This window comes from Salvia splendens, chromosome 2 (genome assembly GCF_004379255.2).
Source record: "Salvia splendens isolate huo1 chromosome 2, SspV2, whole genome shotgun sequence".
Lineage (NCBI taxonomy): Eukaryota > Viridiplantae > Streptophyta > Magnoliopsida > Lamiales > Lamiaceae > Salvia > Salvia splendens.
Genome location: NC_056033.1, coordinates 19,397,333 through 19,420,100, shown reverse-complemented (window position 1 = coordinate 19,420,100; position 22,768 = coordinate 19,397,333).

The window sequence follows — 22,768 nt, the reverse complement described above, 5'->3', positions numbered from 1 at the left end:
CCCGACCCAGAAAAAAAAGAGAAAGAATTTTCAAAAAAATGGGCAGGAAGAATGTATAACCTGACCCACACAAAAAAAAGGAAAAAAAATATATACAGAAAATAAAGGGCAGGAAATAATTTAACCTGACCTTAAGAAATTTTGGATAAATAAGGCCAAAATGGCCAAAGGCATCTTCAAGGTAAAACTTTCAGGTTGTAAAAAGGGAGGTTATCTTAGTTTAGTCCCTAAGTTCACATGTCCTTCGTACTGCTGAATACATTATGAACTTAGTACCAGTAGGACTCTCACCTTTATACACTACAAACCCTGCCCCGTTACAACCTAAATTAAGAGCTTAAGGAGTTAGCTTCTGTACCAGTAGGACTCTCACATGACCTTTATACACTACATTATGAACTTAGTACCAGTAGGACTCTCACATGACCTTAAGAAATTTTGGATAAATAAGGCCAAAATGGCCAAAGGCATCTTCAAGGTAAAACTTTCAGGTTGTAGAAAGGGAGGTTATCTTAGTTTAGTCCCTAAGTTCACATGTCCTTCGTACTGCTGCATACATTATGAACTTAGTACCAGTAGGACTCTCACCTTTATACACTACAAACCCTGCCCCGTTACAACCTAAACTAAGAGCTTAAGGAGTTAGCTTCTGTCAATGAACTCTAGCATCAATGGTATGACAAAATGGATGGGTGAATGGTCCTAACAATTCTCGTGAGGATTAAATGCCTGAGTGAATCCAACAATTGGAAGATAGAAGCTATCATAAAGCTAAATTCATGCATTGGTTAGGGGATTAATTTCATGTATTTACGGGGTCTAACACATCTTTTTAAGTCAGGTGTGTAGTAGAATCCGCCAGGCCAAGGAACAAAGGAAGGCAATTGCCTGGCGAGGGAAATTTGGCGATAAAGTGAACAATTTGAAGAAAAATGACCAGACGAAGGAGATCACTAAAGCTGAAGGCCAGAATAGAGATTTCTGTGAAGGCTTCTAGAATGATCACCTCCGCATCTATATAAAGGAGAGAGCATGCAAAATTGAAAAAAAGCTTTGGCACTTTTGTTTCTTTTGGCTCTCGGTTCACTCGCACACATTCCTACACACTTGGTATTCGAAATTCGAGGGGTTTTAGGGTTTATTTTCGTTTGTTTGTTGGGTAACACCGTCCTCACGTAGGACGAAGAAACAATTTACTGTTTTCATTTCGTTTTGTTGTTGTGAATTTCACCGAGCTTCGCTGTTCGACGCTCGGCTTTGTTACCGTCGTATTTTCGTTGTTCGTTTCTATGCAATTTCTACTTTCCGTTAAGCTGGTGTTGATTTCAAGTATGGATGATGTTAGTTTCTAAATTTATGGTTATTTTGGAGTAGAATCATGGTTGGATTGTCGATGGATCAGAGTGGAATTGTTGAATCGGAGTTATGGAGTTGTTCACGGTCGTAATTGGGTTCGGATTGCTTGGATCCGGAGTGGATTAAGCATCCGACATGTGGATCTGAAGCAGAGTTGTCTGATTGTGAATGAGTTCGATGTTTCATTTCTGTGCTATGTTTACTTCGTCTAGTAGATATAGATCTGTGGGTTTCCGGTTAATCGTCAGTTTCCGACGTCTAAACTTGTATGTTCTGCTTGAATCTGGTTATTTTTTTTATTTTCTCCATGTTCGTGTTTAAATCAAGCAACGAGATGCAGGTTGTTAGTTAAATTAGTAGTTCGTAGTTGCAGCTTTTCATCCGTACTCTGCTGTTTTAGGGAGATGGTCCCCACTACTTGCGTTCTTTCTGTCTAGCTAATTTAGGTTGTTGTTTACTAGGTCAAAGAAATTTTTTTGAGAGATTGGAGTTATGAATATGTTCCATGCCTGCATGATGTTTTCTGTTTCCTGGGTCTAGGGTCGTATTTTCTTCCCAAGTCTAGAATTAATTTTCCTCAACCCAAAATTGCGTGGCAGCAGCCAATCCCTTTGCCAGAATCTCCCAAATGCTTTTTTTACGTGTCCATCTTCATGGGATCGATCCCTACTTCCCTGTACTAATTCATAGTATAGCGGGTTGAGGGTTTTGAATGCGGAATTTGTGTGTCCGACGACTGAGACTTCTGAGATCCTCTGAGTTTCTAGACCTCGTGATCTAGTGGATTCTCTGGGTTTGAGAAGCCTGACCTAACTTAAAAGCACACACGGGTTCAAGATAGCACTTCAAATGGTGTCGTTGCTGGGGATGGATGGCGTAGTTTGTGATTGTGTTTAGAGATTTTGCCGAATATAGTTTTGATTTGTTTTTCTTTCTCTTTATTTTTAGTTTATGAGCAGAGGCTCACGGTTTGGACACTGGGGTAACTCATCTGGGTGGAGGAACGATCAGCTTACTTGGCAGGTCAGGGACACAGCATCTACGGTCACCACCAGATCGGGATTATCTACGGGAGATCCATTTCCGTTTGGTTCAGAAACTGACGACGATTGGAGTTCGTCAGGAAGGGAGGATCCCAAGTCAACTTTAGAAACAAAAACAGAGGAGGCAGAGATCAGAGACATGGCACACGAAGTCGACCCAGATCCGGAGATCGGTTCGCTCACTGCCCATCTAGATGGTGAGCCAGCCTAGGATATAGTTATGAATCTGCGTCAGAAGGCCATCGATATTAAGACAAATGTGCTAGGCATCTACCGACGTTCTCCGGGCGTAGGAACGAGTGTCCATACGAGTTCCTAAATGAGTTTAGCAAGCTGTGCAGTATTCAAAAAAGGCCCAAGGATACAACAGAGGAGGATTACCGCCTACGTGCAATTCCATTCGCCCTGAAGAGAGAGGCTAACACCTGGCTACTGAGGCTACCTCCGAATTCCATCTGTACATGGAGGGATTTCAAGTTGGAGTTTCTGGATTACTTTTTCCCTTCAAACAAGACCAACGCTCTCAAGAAAGAAATCGTGGAGTGTAAGCAGGAGTATGATGAGTCTCTTAGTCAGTATTGGTCGTGGTTTAAAGGATTGCTAGATGCCTGCCCGAATCATAGAATGATCGAGGCAGAGATTTATTATCTGTTCTATGAAGGAGTAAACCCTGAGTCAAAGGATCTAATGAATTCCTCGAGCGGGAGAAATTTTACGAAGAAAAAGGGAAGTGAAGCGAGAGAGATCTTGGGAAAGTTGATAGAGGCCAAAAAGGCGTACGACAACCCGAGGAATGTTATGAGGAGAGGGTCAGCAAATGCGCTGAGAGAGAAAGATGACGAAAGAGTCGAGGCAAGAATAGATAGGCTTGAGAAAACACTCTTGAATGCAATCGAGAAGACTAATCTGCCAGCCTCACAAGAAAAAGAAAAGCCTCCAGGTCTAGGAGAAATTTCACCCCAACAATATTATGGTTCTCAAGAAGGAGATTACCAGGCCCAAGTTAATGCGATGGGGAGTTGGATCCCAGATGGAAGTTGCAATCCAGGGAGACTGAGTGATGCACCATGGAGAAACCATCCCAATTTTAGATGGTCTGACAACGATCCGAACCAACCACCTCCACAACAGAACGCCCAGTTGACACATCAACCATAAAAACAGACTAACTGGTCTGGGAAAAATCAGGAGGGGCAGAACAACTGGAGCAACCAGAACCAGGGGGATCATTCGAATTGGGGAAACAGGAATCAAAACCACCAGGGGACCTCTTATTTGCCGCCACACCAAAGGAATTACCCAAGAAATTATCAAAATTCCCAACCTCCTTACCAAGGGAACCAAGGGCCAGGAAATCAGTACAATAATAGTTCAGGAAGTCAGGGAAACTTTCACCAAAACCAAAGAAGTGAACCGAACCAGGCTGGGGACCGAATCCCAGCCAACCCACTTCTAAGCCACCAAGGAATATTGATGATATGGTGCATGATCTAGTCAGTTCGCAACAACATATGCAGAACAACTTGCAATCTAACAATGATGTGGTGCATAAGCTTCAAGACGCTCAGTTGGAGCAGAAGGCTGCGATGGACATGTTGGCCAAGCAATTGTCCCAGATCGCGACGTCCTTGAGCGAGATGCGAGGGAACGAAGGAAAGATTCCCGCCTCAGTAAGGCCACCAGACAGAGCTAACATCAGTCAAATCACTTTGAGATCTGGGCGTGGTTATGACGACCCAATGATGAGGAAGAATGAAGAGACACCTTCCACAAAAGGCAAGGAAGGGAAGAACTCAGATCCTGAACCTGAGAATTCGAAAGTAGGGAGCACTATAAGAGGAGATGACCTTCGGGATGGTGATCTAGAGAAACCGCTACCTAGTAAAGCTGAACCATTCTTCCTAGACCCAGAGCCGGAAGCAGAGAATGAATTAGCAAAGGAGGAAGTAGGCGAGTTTCTAGCTGGAGGATCTACAAGACCAGGGAAACAGTTGAAACCATTTCCGCACCGAGGAGAGGCTAAGAAGAAGAATGATGAACCAGTGGATTTCATGAATATCTTTGGAAAGTTGGAGATAAACCTACCGTTTTTACAGGCTTTGAAACTGCAGGTCTTCAGCAAATTCATCAAGGAGTTCATAGCTGGAAAGACAAGACCCAGTGGGAAGATCCTGATTGGAGAGAACGTGTCAGCAGTGATTCAGAAATGCAGGATGCCTTCGAAATGCACTGACCCAGGTATGTTCACCTTACCCATTTCCATTGGTGAAGTCAGAATTAAGCATGCCATGTGTAATTTAGGGGCATCGATAAATGTTTTACCACTTTCCATATACAAAAAGTTGGTATGAGTAGGAATGGTGGATACAAAAGTGGTGATCCAATTGGCGGATAGGTCGTGCATTTGTCCAGAAGGAGTTTTAGAAAATGTCATAGTCAAGGTGCATGATTTTCTGTATCCGGCTGGTTTCCATGTTATTAAAATGAGTGATAATGAATCTGCCGAGTCTAGCGGGGTGCTTTTAGGACGACCTTTTCTGCGTACCGCTAAGACCATTATCGATGTCTTTGATGGAACAATATGTCTGGACTATAATGGGGAGAAATATACATTTAGCATAGATGAAGCAATGAAGAAACCTTTAGATGAAGAGAATTTGCATGCTATCGATGTTATTAACCCCCTGGTCTAGGAATTTCTTGAGACCGAGTTGATGCAGGAGCAGATTGGAAATTCGGAGTTAAGTCACTCTATTGACAGAGAGGTAGCTGGTTGGTGTGAGGCAATGCACACGAAGGAATTAACGGATGAGGAGCTAGCTGAAGCTATTTCGGAGTTTTGCAAAAATCCAGATACAGCTAGGTCAAGGGGATCAGCCCATGTGGCTAGCATGGAAGATTCTTCTGGGCCTGGAAAGGGAATTATAACAGATGCGACAGCAAAAAATCCCTTGCCCCAGGGAACAAGCACCCCCAAGAAGTAACTGAAAACGCTCCCACTAGACCTCAAGTATGCCTATCTGGAAGAAAATGAGACTTTCCCGGTCATCGCCAACGGCAACTTGACGGATACAGTGGATACTTCCAGATTTATATAGATCCCGAAGACCAAGAGAAGACTACATTTACGTGTCCCTTTGGCACGTATTCTTATAGAAGTATGTCGTTTGGGCTGTGCAATGCGCCAGGCACTTTTCAACGATGCATGATGAGTATCTTCTCGGATCTACTGGAGGATTGTATCGAGATTTTTATGGATGACTTCACCGTATACGGGAACTCTTTTGATTCCTGTTTAGCTAGCATGGACGTAGTATTGAGGAGATGCCAGGAAAAGAATTTGGTCCTCAACTTCGAAAAATGTCACTTCATGGTACCCGAGGGGATCGTCTTGGGGCATGTAGTCTCAGAGAAGGGCATACAGGTGGACCAAGCAAAGGTCGATGTGATTTCGAAATTGCCTTACCCTACGAATCAGAAAGAAGTTAGGGGATTCCTAGGGCATGCAGGTTTTTATAGAAGATTCATAAAGGACTTCGCGAAGATTGCTCAACCGTTAACCCATCTGTTGCATAATGATGTTCATTTCATCTTCGACGAAGAATGTAAGAAAGCTTTTCAACTATTGAAACATAAATTAGTATCTGCCCCTATCATCAGGGCACCCGATTGGAGTCTGCCGTTTGAAATAATGTGTGATGCAAGCGACTACGCAGTGGGGGCGGTACTAGTCAAAGGATCGATGGAAAACGTTACGTGATCTTCTATGCCTCGAAGACACTGAACCAGGCCCAGAAAAACTATAACACAGCGAAAAAGGAAATGTTAGCACTCGTGTATTCATTCGAGAAATTTTGACCATACTTACTGGGGCCGAGAGTGATAGTTTTTACCGACCAAGCGGCTATCAAGTACTTGCTGGCGAAGAAGGAGTCCAAGCCAAGGTTAATCCGTTGGGTGTTACTCTTGCAAGAATTTGATTGGGAAGTGAGAGACAAAAAGGGGACAGAAAATAAAGTGGCTGACCATCTGAGTCGAATTTTCCAGGGAGAAACGGAGGAAGCTATACCTGATGCATTCCCGGAGGAACATTTGTGCTGCATAGGAAAATCTCCTAGACCTATCAGTTGAGAGAAAATAATGGCGATAACAGGTCCAGGAGATGCTGAGAAAGGGAAGTGTCAACCGAACGTCGAACCATGGTTCGCGGACCTGAAAAATTACTTGGTCACAGGAGAGGTGCCCAGTTCCCAAGAAATTTCCCGGGCCCAGAAGATGAAGATAAAAAGCGAGGCTAAGTATTATTTCTGGGACGATCCTTACTTGTGGAGGATGGGAGCTGACCAGGTAATCAGGAGATGTATTCCCGAGTGGGAACAGAGGGATGTGCTTAATCATTTCCATGCGTTGGCGTGTGGAGGTCATTTTGGACCAAGGAAAACTGCGAGGAAACTCCTAGACAGTGGATTTTATTGGCCTACATTACACAAGGACTCTTTTTAATACTGTCAAAACTGTGAGAGATGCCAGCAAACAGGAGAAATTTCAAGGAGATATGAGATGCCACAGATTCTAGTGATCGTTTACGAAATCTTCGACGTCTGGGGAATGGGTTTCATGGGCCCGTTCCCATCTTCGTATGGGAATACATACATCATTGTGGTCGTAGATTATGTTTTAAAGTGGATAGAAGCTAAGGCTACTACATCTTGTGAAGCCAAAGAGGTGGCAAAGTTTCTTAGAGCTAATATTTTCAACCTGTACGGTGTGCCCCGAGTTATAATATCTGACCAAGGGACGCATTTCCTTAACCGGACCATAGAAGCTCTGATGAGGAAATACGGGGTCCACCACAGGCTTTCTACCCCGTATCATCCTCAGTCTAATGGACAGGCGGAGATCTCAAACATGGAGATCAAAGCAATACTGGAGAAGACGGTGAATCCTTCAAGGAAGGACTGGAGTAAAAGGCTCAGAGATGCATTGTGGGCCTACAGGACAGCCTACAAAACGCCTATTGGAATGTCGCCCTACAGGCTGGTGTTTGGCAAAATGTGCCATCTGCCCGTAGGAGTGGAGCACAAAGCATATTGGGCGGTGAAGGAGATTAATATGAGACCCAGGCTTCAGAGGAAGAGAAGAAGTTGCAACTTCAAGAGCTGGAAGTGTTAAGGCTGGAGTCGTATGAATCCGCAATGTGGTACAAAGAGAAGACGAGGCTATGGCATGACAAAAACCTCCGGGTCAAGGAACTACACGTAGGCCAGAAGGTGCTACTTTTCCAATCCAGGCTCAAGCTGATGCCTGGGAAGCTAAAGTCCAAGTGGATCGGGCCATACACTAATGTTGGCCTTCGAGCAAATGGAGCTGTGGAAATCCAGGGCAGTGCCTCAAACTCTGCTCCTTTCCTTGTTAATGGTCATCGAGTGAAGGTTTTTAGGGATAATTCTGAGTTGTGTGTGGTGGAGGAAGTGCCACTACGCACACTCTCTATTATAGCCTAATCGGTCTGGTGAGTAAGTGCTCTCGACGAATTCCTGGGTCAGGTAAATGGGAATACTTTTTTTTATCTATACACTAAACCAGGGGATCTCGAGCGTACTCAATTGAAAGTGTAAATAGTTTATTTGCTTTTCCAGATATTTTCCAAAAATATTATCTAATATTCCAAAAATTATTTTTGAAACATCGGACTCCTCAGGGAAATTGTTTTGTCTTTTAATAAATCCTTGACCTGGGAGTCTGGCATTTCATTTGGTTGTTTTTCCTAAGTGTGGTATTGCGGAGAATAACATTTACATGGGGGTGGAAAGTGTTTTGGACCAGAATTTTAGAGGGAAGTAAAAGTTTCGAATTTTCACTTTATGGGAAGGTGTACGGTTGCTTACATCATGCCTGTAACCTACTGCAACCGTTCCCATCCTCACCCAAAAGACCTATTTCTCTCCTTATTCTCTTTATTTTTCAACCTCTAAAAAACCGAATTATCTCTCTAACTCTACAATTTCCCCTAAATCTTCTCTCGCAATACTCACAATTATCTAACCCTAATCAGAAATTTGTTCCAAGTTCTTATGAAATTTGCAGATACGAACCATGGAAAACACACAGAAAACAGGGAACCCCACCACATCCGTAGATTCCACCGCAGTGGAGTTCATGGCGGATCTAACAAAGAAGTTTGGAAGTGCAGAGGAGGCGATGAAGGACTTCACCCTTTTTTCGGTGATGATGGAACAGGCCAAACCTTCTGTCGCAACGACCGCAGCACCACCACCGCCGATGATTCTGGAAGATTCGACGGCCCAACCCGTGATTTTACATGCAGAAGCCGAGCCGACTACCAGCGCGCAAGAGAGAGACGCAGCGGTAGGCGAGGCACAGGAAGACGAGGGAGGTCTGACCGTGGAACTCGAGCGCACGATGGTTGGTGACCAGAGGACGGCACAGGATGTTGAGGGGGAAACCCCTGTTTCTGAAAAAGGTGTTGGTGAGGGGGAAACCCCTGTTTCTGAAGAAGGTGTTGCTGAGGGGGCTACCCCTGAAAAGTTTGTGGGCAGTGAATCCCTTGGTGTTGATCTATTGGTTGCTGAGGGGGAAACCCTGGTTTACATTGAGGGGGGAACCCCTGTTTTAGTAGAGACCCCTGTTCTTGATGATGTTTCGGTGCCCGAGGAAAGTGGGCTAAAATTGATGGTAGATCTGGTAGAGATTCTGGAGGACACAGACTCACCGGTGGATAAAAGGGAGGCCAGACTTAGGGCCAGAAGGAGTTTGAGGGGTGCGATCGAGGATCTCACCCTGTCCACAGAAGAGGAGTGCCAAGCCCCGGGAACAGAGGGCGAGCTAGAGGAGGAAGTCCCTGGGTCTAGCAGGGAGAAGGACGAAGCAGAGGAGCGCCGCCTGGCTGCGGAACGCAAGATGAAAGGAAAGAATGCAGCTCCCTCCCACACCAAGAAGTCCAGGACGACCGTAACGGACAAATCTGGTGAAACCCCACTTCATGCACCAACAAAAGTTCCTTTCGCTAAGGCACAAGTCGGCCTTGACCCGACTAGTGAGTCTGAGGATGAATCAATGGATGAGCACGAAGAAGAGTTGAACTTCGAGCCAACAGAGGTCTGGTTGACAAAAGGGCTGTGATAGTCGCGGCTTTACTGTGCGTGCTTTTATGCTGAGTCGAGCTTCTCAGACCAGAGAATCCGCTAGATCACAAGGTCTAGGAACTCTGAGGATCTCATAAGTCTCAGTCGTTGGGGACACAGATTCCGCATTCAAAAACCCTCAACCCGCTATACTATGAATTAGTATAGGGAAGTAGGGATTGATCCCACGAAGATGGATGCGTAAGAAAGCATTTAGAAGACTCTGGAAAGATGTATGGCTGATGCCACGCAAATTTGGGTTGAGGTATAACTACTACTAGACCTAAGAACAAAGTAAACACTAGACCTAGGAAACTGAAAACATCATACTGACATACATCTCATTACCTGCATCAAATGCGAACATGAACAAAACAAAGCACGAACCCAGATTCAAACAGAATGTAAAAGTGCGTACGTCGGAAACTTGCAATTAGCCAGAACTAAAACAGATCTACATATACTAGATGGAATGAAATGAAAACACGGAAATCTGACATCAACTCCGATCACTCTGTTTCAGAACCCAACAACCAACAAAATCAACTCCATAATTTCTGATTCAACCGATCTATCCCGATCAACACAAGCTTTCAATAATTCTGCGCAAACTCAATGGATCAACGCAAAAATCACAGTAACCACGACAAACTTAAACCCAATTGCATCCATGTTCGATTTTAACAGCAACTCAAATAAGGAAACAGAAACTTCATAAACCAACGGAAATTCAACAGAAGACAAAGCCGAGCTTCGAACAGCGAAGCTCGGTGAAATTCACGACGGAAAATTAAAATGAAAGCAATTAAATTGTATCTTCGCCCTCCGCGAGGACGGTGTTGCCCAACTACTAAACAACAAATGAAACCCGAAAACTGCCCTACGATTCCCTGAACATTCCCCCAAGTGTGTAAAAGTGAGTGAGCTACGAGCCACAATCTGGTCACAAGTCCTCCACCCGAGAAGGTCCCTTCAGATTGCATGCTCTCCTCCTTATATAGGCGCGGAGTTGATCTTCTAGAAGCCTTCGTAGAAATCTCCATTCTACCCTTCAACTTCGTTGTCTCCTCCTTGGACCATGCAATTGTCCTCTTCTTTTCCTGGATCTGGCGAACACATGAATTTTACCCTTTAACCAATGCATGAAATTAGCCTTATCAAACTGCTCACACTTAAACCATACTTGTCCTCAAGTATAAAGACAAAAAAAAGAAATAAGGCGAATTTCAATGCATGATTGTCCTATGACTGACTCTACAACAAGAAAAACACAAACTCCTAGACCTAGACAAACTAACAGACTAACAAAGACAAAATAAACACAAAGAAAAAAAACACGAAGAAAACAAAAAGGAATGAACTAGCTTCAACTCTTAGGCAACCGTCCCCACAAGCTTAAGGTCTACCCGATTCGTCTACAGTCTCCAAATCATCCCCTTTTACCTCTTCTACCTAATCGGTCTGTCAGTTCATCAAGATAACCCTTTGACTCCCCAATTGTTAGATTCACTCGATCACTCATTCCTCACCAGGGATGTTTGGATCGAATCACTCTTAAGTCAAAGTTATACCACTGATGCATCGGGTTATGAGAGTTTCTCCTTCCTACCGTCCCCTTTCCACTTACACAGCCGCCTATCCAACACCTTTCCCACCTCCTAGTCAGTAGAGTACCAGCTTAAATTCCAGCCTAGATAAGTCTCAACCCAAAGCGTGGTAGCTAACCAAACCTTTCCAAAATATCACCACAATTCCCAAAACGCATTCATCTCTGTGGGATTCGACCCTTACGTCCACTATACTAGCCAGTAGAAGTGGGTTGAGAATTATTGATACCAGGTTCAGGATTAGCAGGGACTTCCATACTGATCGGTAGGATACATCCTTGCTTTAACGACACCTGCACAAACCTGCTCTTTCAGCTTCCTGCCTTTAGGATATGTTTTTTACCCTGGACTTCGTCTAACTTATACCTCCAATTTCTTTATTTTATTTCTCCCCTGGACTTCGTCCAGCTTATACCTTTTTACCCTGAACTTCTTCCAGCTTATACCTCCTTTTTCTTGGACTTCGTCCAGCTTATACCTCCAGAACCCATTTTTTTATTTTCTTCTCTTTCAAATGGCACCGTTGCCGGGGATGAATGGTGTTATTTATTGTTATTTTGTGTGATACTTTTGCGTATATATTGTGGATAATTTTTCTCTTTCTTTTTATTTCAGTTTATGAGAAGCAGTTCGGCTCCTGACTAGTGGAGACCGAAGATACTTCAGCGAGGATCTATACTCGTAACCACTCGATCCGGCCTGTCGACGGCTTTGTCTGACTTAGGTTCGAGTAGTGACGAAGAGCAATACACCATAGAAGGACCAATACCGGAAGAGATACCAAGGATAAGGGAAACCCGAGAAGGATGGCCGCTCAAGGAGAAGAAGATCATAACATCGGGACGCTTAACGCACATACCGAGGGAGAACCACCTTAAGCCATAGTTGTGACCCCAGGGCAACCTTCCTGTGATGTGAAGCCTCATGTGATCGCAATTCTACCTACATACTGCGGGAAGAGTTACGAAGGGCCGTATGAGTTTCTTCATGAGTTTTGTAAAATTTGTAGGGCACAGAGAAGGCCAGCAGAAGCGACTGAGGATGATTATAGACTGAAGGCCTTGCCGTTCGTACTGAAGGGGGAGGCTAACACCTGGTTCATGCGCCTGCCCCCCGACTCCATTGAGAGTTGGGCTGATTTCAATTCAGTATTCCTAGGCGAGTTTTTCCCGTCATCCAAGACAAGTGCGCTGAAAAGGGAAATAACTAGTGTGAAGCAAGGGTACGATGAACCTTTGAGCGATTATTGGGCGAGGTATATTGGCCTTTTAGATGCATGTCCCAATCATCGCATGGCGGACATTGAGATACAACATACCTTCTATGAGGGAATGAACATAACAACCAAGGACCTAGCCAATTCGTCGTCGGGAGGAAGCTTCACGCAGCTACGGGTCAGCGAAGCGAAGAGGGTTCTAAGGAAACTACTGAGTGCGAAGAAGGAGTATGACCATTCAAGGGATGGATACAACCGAGAAAGGGTGCAGAACAGGGAAACCAAGAACCGATCTATGATCAGCCAAACGACTCGGTCACTATGGAGCAGGCTAATGCTGCCGGGTATTTTAACTCTAATGGGAATTGGATCCAGGGGAGACAACTAGACGCACCATGGAGGGATCACCCAAATTTTCGATGAGGAGATGGGAACCAAAATCAAAACCAAGGTCAAGGTCAGAACCAATATAACCCCCACTCGAACCAAAACCCCAACCGTGGGCCAGCAAACCCGGACCACTAGTTCAACTGGTCAGGAACGAACCAACAATCCCAAAACCCAAACCCACAACACCAAAACCCAAACCCTGTCTACATACCACCCCACTAGAGAAACTTCCAAAATTACCAAAATCCGAATCAAGCACCCCAACACCATCAGAACCAAAATCATTTCCAAAATCAGAACCAGAACCAATATCACCAAGACCAATATAACCCTCCTGGCCAGTATAACCAATACCCACCTAACCAGAACCAGCAACACTTCCAAAATTTCCAGCCCAACCAAAGTTCCTAGCATAACCAGCACCAAGGCCCAAATCAGTCACAATATTCCAACAGGACCAGACGATCCATGGAGGACATGATGGGAGAATTGCTCGCGTCGCAGCAAGGTATCAAGGGCGAGTTGCAATCCCACAACGAAGTAGTGCAGGGGATGCAAAATGCCCAGAAGGAACATAAAGGGAACATAGATATGATGAATAGGCAGTTGGCTCAACTGGCTAGTTCGGTGGGTGATTTGAGAGGAAATTCAGGGAAACTCCCTTCTACAGTCCATATACCCGAAAAAGAGAATGTTAGTAAGGTGACACGGAGGTCAGGAACTACTTATGATGGCCCTCGACCGAAACAACCAAGTGGAGAGCCGAGTGGAACGAAGATAGAGGGCGACACCATCTCAGTGGAAGAGCTTAATTGATCCATACCTCGGATGCAGGACCCATTTTTCTTGGGGGAGACGCCATGTGGAGGAGGTGAAGCCGAGAACGTACTGGTCAGGAAGGAACCCTATCAAGAGGAAGAATCTAGAAAAGAATCTCAGTTCCAGAATTTGCCCAAGGTAGATTCCAAGGAGGTTGCTGAGGGACCGGTAGAGGAGAGAAAGGGGGAGAAACCATTCCCTTTCCGCTTTGTTACAAAAAGAAAGAAGGAGAACCCGGTGGATTACTTGTCCATTTTTGGTAAATTGGATGTCACCATACCATTCCTGCAAGCCATACAGCTACCCCCTCTTGGGAAATTCATTAAGGAGTTCATAGCCGGGAAAGCCCAGGAGGATGGGAAGATCATGGTGGAAGGGATAGCATCGGCGATTGTGCAGGAAAAACTACCACCCAAGAGAGCCGACCCAGGTATATTCACTCTACCTATAACTGTAGGAGATGTAAAAGTCGAGCATGCAATGTGTGAGCTGGGGGCATCTATAAATGTTATGCCATTGTCAATCTATAACCGATTGAAGGGAGTTAGATTGTCGAGTACTAGGGTGTTGATCCAACTGGCTGATAGGTCATGTGATAAGGCTAATTTCATGCATAGGTCTAGGGCTTTAATTCGTAAAATTTCTGGGTCTAACACACGTTTTAAGCCAGGTGTGTGAAGATTTTCGCCAGGTCCAGCAAAGGAGGGAGACAGTTGCATGGACCTAGGAAGAAGGCGAAAAAGTGGACAATATGTGGAAAAATTGCTCGACGGAGGAAGCCTCGGAGTTGAAGGGTAGAATAGAGATTTCTACGAAGGCTCTAGAAGGTTATGTCTGAGTCTATAAAAGGGAGAAGCATGCATGCTGGAGGGATCTTCTCGGTTGGAGACCTCGCCAACAGCCTGTAGCTTAGTTCACTTTTTCACACACTTGGGTTCTTTCGTGGGAAGTTCAGGGCGATCTTGGGGTTCACTCTAGATTACATACTCTTCAATCTGGTTGTAACACCGTCCTTCTTGAGGGCGAAGAAACAATTTATTTTCCGTTTTCGTTTTTGCTGCATTGACCGAGCTTCATTGTTCGAAGCTCAGACCTCTTTGTATTCTGGATATTTCGCTGTTTTTTTATGCAAGTTTCGTTTTTGTTTATGCCGATTGTGTTGATCTATGTTTGTTGATTATGTTTACTTGAATTCTGAGTTAGGTTGTTGGAGTTGGTTGTTTTCGAGGTTGTTTTCTGGATTATTGCAGGTTCGAGGTTGGATCTGGGAGAATGGAGTTTGTTTGTGGATGAATCGTTTTTTTTTACTTGCTGATGTTGTAGGGTTGTCTGTGATTGTTGGTATTTGGAGTTGATTTGAGCAGATCTGTGAGAATCGGAGCTATGGAGATGATTGTGCTGGGTGTTGAGTTTGGATGGCTTGGATCCGGAGTGGATTAAGCATTCGACGTGAATCTGAGTCGTGTTGGTTTAATTTTATGCCTAGCTTACGAGTTTTCGTTTCATCTCGTTTAGTTTATGTAGATATGATGTACTTCCGATTCGTAGCAAGTTTCTGGCGTCCCGATTTCTATATTCTGTTCGAATCTAGGAGTGTGCTCTGTTTTATTCATTTATGTTTCCGAGCTGGTTAGGAAACTGCATGAGTTTGTTAGTTGCAGCTTTTACCGTACTTGCTTTAATTGAATGTCATGGTCCCCACTTTTTAATTCGCTCTGCCTAGTCATATTTAGTTAGTCATTTACACGGTCTAGTGAGTAATTGTTTCTTTCGGTGATGATGTCTGATTTGATAAGTGTTCGGTGTCCTAGGTCTAGCATTTAAATTCCGTGCCTAGGTCTAGTGGTAGTTTAAGCCTCAACACTTTTGCGTGGCAGCAGCCGCTTGTTTCTAGAGTCTCTAAGCACTACTTCACGAATCCATCTTCATGGGATCGACCCCACTTCCCTATACTAATTTAATAGTAAATTTGGGTTGAGGGATTAATTTTTGAAGGAGAGTCGAGTGTGTTCAACGACAAAAATACTCTGTGTTCCTTGAGTTCCTGGACCTAGTGATCCAGTGGATTTAAGAAGCGCGGTGTATTGACCGAGCAATTGCATTGGTTTTTCCCTGCATGCACAACAAAAAAAAAACACACTAAGAACTGCAAAAGAACTTCAAATGGCGCCGTTGCCGGGGATGGATGGCGTGCTTAGTGTCAGTGTTCAGAGTCTGTGGTGTAAATAGTTTTGATTTGTTTCCTTTCTCTTTTGTTTGTAGTTTATGAGCAGAGGCTCAGGATCTACCTACTGGAGCAACTCGTCTGGAAGGAAGCATGACCAGTTTAATTGGCGGGTTAAGGACACAGCCTCTACTGTGACCACCAGATCAGGGTTCACCACAGGAGATCCATTTCCGAGTGAATTCACTAGCGACGACTCTTGGACGTCGTCAGGACGCGAAGATCCAGAATCTCCACCTGAATCAGAAACAGAGTCAGAAACAGGGGAATCAGAGGAAATAATCATGGCGCAGGTAGTAGATCCAGATCCAGAGATCGGCTCTCTCACTGCCCATTTAGATGGAGAGCCAACACAGGCCATAGTGATGAATCCACGCCAGAGAACTATTGAGATCAAGACAAACGTGCTCGGCATCTTGCCGACGTTCTCTGGGCGTAGAAATGAGTGTCCGTATGAATTCTTAAATGAATTCAGTAAGTTGTGTGGTATTCAGAAGAGGCCGAATGATGCAACAGAGGAGGATTATCGCCTACGTGCGATTCTGTTTACCTTGAAGGGGGAAGCTAATACGTGGTTATTAAGGTTGCCCCCGGATTCTATCCGCACATGGAGGAATTTCAAATTGGAGTTCCTAGATTATTTCTTCCCATCCAACAAAACGAATGCACTGAAGAAAGAAATATTAGAGTGTAAGCAGGATTACGACGAATCCTTGAGTCAGTATTGGTCGAGATTTAAGGGGTTATTGGATGCATGCCCGAAACACCAAATGATAGAGGCAGAGACCTACTCTCTGTTTTATGAAGGAGCGACTCCTGAGTCAAAGGACTTAATGAATTCCTCGAGTGGGGGGAATTTCACAAGAAAGAGGGGAAGTGAAGCAAGGGAAATCCTGGGGAAGTTGATCGACGCCAACAAGGCGTATGATAACCCTAGGAATGCTGTGAGAAGAGGGTCGGTGCATGCCGTAAAAGAGCAAGAAGACAATAAAGTGGAGGTAAGGATTGATAGGCTCGAGAAGGCTCTTTTGAACGCAATTGAGAAGGCGAATTCACTGACTTCACAAGGGAAGGAGAAATCTCCTGGTCCAAGAGATAGTCAAATTCATAAATATTACGGGACACAAGAAGGAGATTATCAGGCCCAGGTCAATGCAATGGGAAGTTGGAATCCCGATGGGAGCTGGAATCCAGGAAGACAGAGAGATGCACCTTGGAGGAATCATCCGAATTTCAGATGGACTGACAATGAGCAGAATCAGCCAGCACCACAACAAAGGCAGCAGTTTGCACCTCAGCCCGAAAGGCAAGGTAACTGGTCAGGAAGGAATCAAGAAGGGCAGGGCAGCTGCATCAATCGGAACCAAGGAGACCACCAAAGCTGGGGGAACAGAAATCAGAATAATCAAGGGAACTCTTATGTGCCACCGCACCAAAGGAATTTTCAGAATAATTACGAGGGGCAAGGAAATCAATACAACAACTCTTCAGGCGGTCAAGGAAATGCTCGTCAGAATCAAGCGAGTGGACCGACTCTGAGCTTAGGGCCAGGGCCCAGTCAACCACTAAAGTCACCAAAGAGTATCGATGATATGGTGCACGACCTCGTCAGTTCTCAGCAACATATGCAAGGCAACCTGCAATCGAACAATGACGTAGTGCATAAGCTTCAAGATGCTCAACGGGAGCAAAAGGCAGCCATGGATATGCTGGCTAAACAATTGTCCCAGATAGCCACTTCTTTGAGTGATATGAGGGGAAACGAGGGAAAGATTCCCTCCTCAGTAAGGCCACCAGATAGGGCGAATATAAGTCAGGTTACCTTGAGATCCGGGAAGGCATATGATGGGCCAGTATTAAGAACGAAGGAAGCGATAAGCCCCAAGGAAGGTAAGGAAGAAGATACAATTCCTAGGACTAGGGACTCGGAAGGAGAAAGTTCCTTGGTCAAGGATGACCTTAAGATAGGAGATTTGGAGAAACCCTTACCTAAGTCAACTGAACCATTTTTCCTCGATCCAGAACCAGTGTTTGAGAACGAGGCAGTAATGGAGGAGACTGGAGAATTCTCAGCCGCCAGCGCTACAGGAGCAGGAAAACGACTGAAGCCTTTTCCAAGCCGGGGGGAAGCCAAGAAGAAGAAGGATGAGCCGGTGGATTTCATGGACATCTTTGGGAAACTAGATATTAATCTACCATTCCTACAAGTCTTGAAATTGCCGGTGTTTAGCAAGTTCATCAAGGAATTTATAGCTGGAAAGGCTAGACCCAGTGGGAAAATTTTGATAGGCGAGAATGTCTCGGCAGTGATACAAAAGCGGAGGATGCCTTCGAAATGCAATGATCCAGGTATGTTTACCTTACCCATCTCTATTGGTAACGTGAAAATCGAGCATGCTATGTGTGATTTGGGTGCGTCGATAAATGTGTTACCACTGTGTATATACAAGAAGTTAGTAGGGGTAGGCATGGTGGACACGAGAGTTGTGATCCAATTGGCAGACAGGTCATGCATTTGTCCTGAAGGTGTGCTTGAGAATGTGATAGTAATGGTACATGATTTCTTGTACCCAGCTGATTTCCATGTGATTAGGATGAGTGATAATGAGTCTGCAGAGTCTGGCGGAGTACTTCTAGGGAGACCTTTCTTACGCACCGCTAAAACCATCATTGATGTTTTTGACGGTACTATCTGCCTTGATTACAATGGGGAGAAATATACATTCAGCATAGATGAGGCAATGAAATGACCTCTTGACGTTGAAAATTTGCATGCTATAGATGTTATTAACCCCTTGGTCCAGGAATATCTTGAGACAGAGTTAATGCAGGAACAAATCGAGAATTCTGAGATGAGTCATGCCATTGATATAGAAGTAGCCAGTTGGTGTCAAGCAATGAACACAAATGAGTTATCAGATGAGGAACTAGCGGAAGCAATCCTGGAATTCTGTGCAAATCCGGAGCTAGCTAGGTCAAGGAAGACACCTTATGTGGCGAGCATGAACAATTCTACTGAGTCTAAAAGGGAATGACAACAGAAAAAAATCCCTTGCCCCAGGAAAAAGATGTTCCCAAGAAAGAATTGAAAACACTTCCACCTGGACTCAAGTATGCTTATCTGGATGAGGACGAAAACTTCCCGGTGATTATTAACAGCAGCTTGACCGAGGGACAAGAAGAGGAACTGCTGAATGTAATCAGGATAAACAAGAAAGCCATTGGGTGGACGCTCTCTGACTTGGTTGGAATCAGTCCAGATATGTGCATGCATCACATTCGTTTAGAAGAAGGAGCAAAGGCCTGTAGGGATCCGCAACGCAAGTTGAATCCGAACATGAGGGAAGAAGTGATAAAGGAAGTATTGAAGCTGCTATCCCTAGGAATCATATATTCCATACCAGACAATGAATGGGTTAGTCCCGTACATATGGTACCAAAGAAGTCAGGAATACAGGTAGTTAAGAACGATAAGAATGAGTTAGTCCCCACTCGACTTGTTACTGGGTGGAGGATGTGTATCGACTACCAGAAGCTGAACGAGGCTACTAAGAAGGATCACTTCCCGTTACCTTTCATTGACCAGATGTTGGAGAGACTGGCGGGTAAGCAATATTTCTGTTTCCTGGACGGATATAGTGGGTATTTTCAAATCTATGTGGATCCCGAGGATCAAGAGAAGACAACTTTCACGTGTCCCTTTGGAACGTATGCTTATAGGAGGATGTCGTTTGGTCTCTGCAATGCACCAGGGACTTTTCAGCGGTGTATGATGAGTATTTTCTCGGATCTCCTAGAGGATTGCATTGAGATTTTCATGGATGACTTCACGGTGTACGGGAATTCATTTGACTCGTGTTTGGCGAGTTTGGATATAGTGCTGAGGAGGTGCCAGGAAAAGCATTTGGTTTTGAATTTCGAGAAATGCCACTTTATGGTCCCTGAAGGAATTGTCCTAGGGCATGTGGTATCGGAAAGAGGCATACAGGTAGATCAAGCAAAAATCAATGTCATCTCAAAACTGCCTTACCCGACGAATCAGAAAGAGGTGAGAGGATTCCTAGGGCATGCAGGATTTTATATGAGGTTTATAAAGGATTTCGCAAAGATTGCTCAACCACTCACTCACTTATTGCATAACGACGTGGAGTTTGTGTTCGATGAGGAGTGCAAAAAGGCTTTTCAGTTGTTGAAAGATAGACTAGTATCTGCCCCCATTGTTAGCGCGCCCGACTGGAATCTACCCTTTGAAATTATGTGTGACGCAAGCGACTATGCCGTGGGAGCGGTGCTAGGTCAAAGAATTAATGGAAAAAGCTATGTGATCTTTTATGTATCCAAAACACTGAATCAAGCTCAGAAGAATTATGACACCACCGAAAAAGAAATACTGGCAATAGTATACTCATTTGAGAAATTTCACCCGTACTTGCTGGGGTCGAAGGTGATCGTTTTCACAGACCACGCAGCTATTAAGTACTTGCTGGCGAAGAAGGAGTCTAAACCAAGATTAATCCGTTGGGTATTACTTTTACAAGAATTTGATTGGGAAGTTAAGGACAAGAAAGGAACTGAGAACAAGGTGGCTGACCACCTAACTCGTATTTTTCAAGGAGAGACCGAGGAAGCAATTCCAGATGCATTCCCCGAGGAACATTGGTATTATCTGGAAGAATTTCCTAGACCCATCAATTGGGAAAAGCTCATGGCATTAATAGGTCCAGGGGATACCGAGAAAGGGAAATGTCAGACAAATACTGAGCCATGGTTCGCGGACCTGGCAAATTACTTAGTCACTGGAGAGGTGCCCAGTTCCCAAGTAATCTCCCGGGCCCAGAAGATGAAATTGAAGAGCGAGGCTAAGTACTATTTCTGGGATGACCCGTATTTGTGGCGAATGGGAGCCGATCAAGTAATCCGGAGGTGTATCCCGGAGTGGGAACAGAGGGACGTGCTGAATCATTGCCATGCCCTAGCGTGTGGAGGTCACTTTGGACCTAGGAAGACCGCAAGGAAGGTGTTGGACAGTGGGTTTTACTGGCCTATGTTGAATAAGGATGCTTTTGAATTCTGTCAGAACTGTGTGAGGTGTCAACAGACCGGGGGAATCTCCAGGAGGGATGAAATGCCACAAGTTCCGATAATTGTATGTGAGATCTTCGATGTCTGGGGGATGGACTTCATGGGTCCATTTCCGTCTTCATACGGGAACACCTACATACTTGTGGCAGTGGATTATGTTTCGAAGTGGATAGAGGCAAAAGCAACCACATCGTGTGAAGCTAAAGAGGTAGCGAAGTTCCTTAGAGCTAATATTTTCAACAGGTACGGAGTGCCCAGAGCTATAATATCTGACAATGGGACGCATTTCCACAACCGGACTATTGAAGCTCTAATGAGAAAGTATGGAGTTCACCATCGCCTTTCCACACCATATCATCCTCAGTCCAACGGCCAAGCAGAAATATCAAACAGAGAAATTAAGGCGATCCTGGAAAAGACGGTGAATCCGTCGAGGAAAGACTGGAGCAAGAGAATTGATGATGCATTATGGGCATATAGAACATCATATAAAACGCCCATTGGAATGTCTCCTTACAGGTTAGTATTCGGCAAGATGTGTCACTTGCCGGTGGAAATTGAGCACAGGGCATACTGGGCGGTCAAGGAGATTAATGTGAATCCTCAAGCTTGTGAGGGAGAGAGGAAACTGCAGCTCCAGGAGTTGGAAGAATTACGACTTGAGTCTTACGAGTCAGCAATGTGGTACAAGGAAAAGACCAAGTTGTGGCATGATAAAAATCTCCGGAACAAGGAACTGCAAGCTGGGCAGAAGGTTCTCCTGTTCCAGTCCCGGCTCAAATTAATGCCCGAAAAATTAAAGTCCAAATGGATTGGGCCATACACTGTTGTGAGTCTGCGTGCAAATGGAGCAGTAGAGATCCATGGAAGTTCTTCAAACTCTACTCCCTTCCTTGTCAATGGTCATCGTCTGAAGGTGTTTAGGGATGCCTCGGAGATGTGTGTAGTGGACGAAGTGCCGCTACACACATTTCTTGATATCCGCAAACGGGTCTAGGAAGGAAGTGTTCTTAAAGATTTCCTGGGTCGAGTAACTGAAAAGTTTTTATACCCTGACCCGGGGAATCTAGAGAACACTTGAAAGAAATTTGTAAATATTTAATCGCTTTTCGTAAATCAAGAAAAACCCAAACAAAACAGAAAAAATAATCTTCAAAAAATATTTTCGAAATGCCAGACTCTTTAGGAATGTTTTTGATACTGTCATACCCTAGAACCGAGGAGTCTGGCGTTTCAATTTTTTTTAATGTTTTTTCCTAAGTACGGTTTTGCAGAAGGAATTTGCTAGGGCAAGGAGTTGAGAAGCAAAATTTTTGAGAGGGAGTTGGCACCGGTTCGAATTTCAAAGGACACCTTTATGGGAAGGCGTACGGTCGCTTGCGTCATATCTGCAACCGCCTGCTAACCGTCCTCTCCCATACCTATCGGTTGATAACCGTGTTCTCTTTTCATTTTTCCTTACTCACTCTCTCTCTACATACAAAATTCCCCAAAATTTCTCTCTAGGTTTTCTTTCTCTAACCCTAATCAAAGAAATTTATGTCCAAGTTTTTGTCAAAGATTTCTACAGAATTCTTCATGGATAACAAGCGGAGTACCGGAAACACTTCAGGATCTGCCGATTCAAGTGCGGCGGCGTATATGGCGGATATACTACAAAAATTTGGGGGGCCAGAAAAGGCGATGGAGGCGTTTGCTATGTTCGCGGTGGTAATGGGGAAATCTGCACCAGCCGTTTCTACATCTGCCGTATCACAACCAGAAACTTCAGGGGTCTCAACACCCAAACCGGTGGCTGCCGCAGAACCCACCGCCGCTGTACCAGAAGAAGCCGTCACTGTTCAAGAACCAACCGCCACAGACACTCGCGAAGAAGAAGCAGATCT